The 2,500-nt window shown below is 41.3% G+C and overlaps 1 long non-coding RNA gene across 1 annotated transcript in view; it reads right to left on the reverse strand.

Moving 5' to 3' along the window:
- Positions 1 to 689: 689 nt before the first annotated feature.
- Positions 690 to 2,500, reverse strand: part of LOC119424633 — a 2,301-nt gene continuing 490 nt past the window's right edge. Inside the window, exons 2-3 of the long non-coding RNA XR_005187521.1 lie at positions 2,381 to 2,452; positions 690 to 791 (exon numbers count right to left, since the gene is read on the reverse strand). This is a non-coding gene — a long non-coding RNA (uncharacterized LOC119424633). The remainder of the gene's footprint in view (positions 792 to 2,380; positions 2,453 to 2,500) is intronic.

Below are 2,500 nucleotides of genomic sequence, written 5' to 3' on the forward strand. Positions count from 1 at the left end.
CACATACATACATATGGATTACACACTAAAATGAACTACTACTTACTACTTGTACTACTTGTATTCCTACTTCGCGGTTTTTCACTTATCACGAGACTTCAGGGTATGGATCCTGTGATAAACGAGGGACTACTGTACAGTGAAATTCATGGTCGTGGGTGGGCTCATCTTTACTGTCAGGATATGCCATAATCCCCCACCCCTCTGTGAAAATGAATGCAAGCATCCTCAACTAGTCTGGTCCAGTCCAGTCTAGTCCAGTTAGTGTATATAGAGACATAATTTACTCTTTAGTTTTTATTCTTTGGCTTTTTAAATTGTGTTAAAAAAAACTTTAGCATGTTCATGATTTGAATTAAACCTGACTTGACATCTTGAGGGATTTAAGATTGTAGCAGCCCTTATTTAGCTCATGTTACTTCCACCCCTGAACTGATTGCTTGTACTTGAGTTGCATCTTAAAAACAGAAATGCCTCAAAGAACTGAACACTGTTGTTGAATGACTCCGAAGTCGTTTAAATGAGTCAGCTGGAGCTCCCTGTGAAACATGAAGCTGATGGAAACCTTCACCTTGAAGCCGCCAGTCAAACACCCAGGACTGTCTGACCCGTTACACCCCCAGCTTGTTGGCTTGGGTCAGCACCACCTTGAGCACGGGCATGAAGGCGGAGGTCTCGCTGAAGTTGCTGCTGCTGATGATGTGAGTGTGGATGTTGAGGCCCTCAGTGTACGATCGAGACTCGATGGTCCTCACAATGTTGTGAAGTCCACCTATGATGGCGGGGGAAAGCTGCAGAGGAACAGACATGTTGGTGTGAACGCTGAATCTGTTTCAGGTGGAACGGTGTCAAACAGGAAGCTCTGCACTAAAGTTCAATTTAATTCAATTCAGTTTATTTATATAGCACCAATTCAACAAATCTGTCTCAGGGCACTCAACAGAAACATTCATATACATAGAAAAGCCAGTAAGTAAAGTTCTCTATCTAAGGATATATAATACAGTATATGGGTGGCTAATTTTCCCCATAAGGTCTTCCAAGGGTCAAATCAAGATGGCTGCCACAGCTAACAGACATTAACCAACACAAAAATGCCTACAACTACAGATAATTGTCTGTGTGGTAGAGGTGGAGTCACACATTTCAATGAGACTGCAATTTTCAAAGTTTCTCACAGTTTCTAGCTTCCAGTTAGTTTTAAGAGTCGTAGCTCAGTGAGAAACTTGTTTAGTACAAACTTTCTGTTTCCACCTCTGATCCCTCCGGAGCCACAACCCACTCAGTACCAACTCTGGGCCGGACCAGAGAACAGAAAAAGTCCTGAGCAGGCGGTGGGCTCATGAACACCAACAACCAATCAAAATGTCTAGGGTTAGGGTTAGCCCCTCTTTACAAATAGTTATTTCCACTTTTACTTTGCTGCATTTAAAACAAAAACAATCTCAATTTTAGTGTTAACAGGAAGTTTAATTAGCAGTGGAATAACGAGTTTACCAAATGTCACTTGTGTAGTTAAAGCAGGTCAGACTCGTTAGAAGACAGAGCTGCTTCAGATTCTGAGCTCCACAAACTGAGCAGTGAAAAAGTACTTTAAGCAGTCTGAGTGAGAAATTACTGTATTTTCCGGCCTAGAAGTTGCACCTCTTTGCATAATTTACATGCTCTGCAACTTATACGCCACAGCCACTTATTTATGGATTTTTTTCCCCATATTTATGAACCTATTTTTGGCTGAGAGATGACCATTTTAATTCATTCTGACAATGAAAATATTAAACACTACCATTTTCAGTCGCTAGATGGAATTTGAGCAGTATGGCATGTGGTTGTGTCATGTAATAGGTAAAAGTGGCTATTAATGACACAGTCAGCTTGCTACAGTACCCACCTTCGTCCAGTTCGCCTGGAGCAACCGTCAAATCAGCTTCATTTCACTGCGCCGCCCCGGTGAAATGCAGCTAATTTGACCAATAAAGTGCATTTATTAAGTAAAAGTTCAACCGAGACACACCTTTACTATAATGTTGAACAAACAAATAATTGTCTTTAAGTGTTAATCTTGTTAAATTCTTGTTAAAGTCCTCCCGTGCACGCTTCCGCAGCCATCATTTGGCAGTCAATTGATTTTTGGCACAACACCGGCCCACATTTCTGGGTTGTCAGCGGTGATGCGTAATAGATGCGACATATACAATGAAGTGACGTATTTATGGATTGTTCCAAATTATTAGACAATTTTGGACAAATGCAACTTATAGGCCAGAAAATACGGTACATCAAATCTACTGTTTATTACTGAGCTTTGTTTCCAGTTAAATGTTCATGTAGCTTTGATTCAATAATCTGTTAGTCTGAGTGACTTGTGCACAACACTCACCGTCTCCTCTCGGAGTTTGTCGTAGAGCGTTTCCAGTCGTTTATTTGCATCGTCCAGCTTCCTCTTGGTTTGCTGGGAACAGTTGAAAACAGCACTGGATGAGACAAGGTGTCCTGCACA

Source organism: Nematolebias whitei, chromosome 18, assembly GCF_014905685.2.
Source record: "Nematolebias whitei isolate Nwh7 chromosome 18, NemWhi1, whole genome shotgun sequence".
NCBI classification, from domain to species: domain Eukaryota; kingdom Metazoa; phylum Chordata; class Actinopteri; order Cyprinodontiformes; family Rivulidae; genus Nematolebias; species Nematolebias whitei.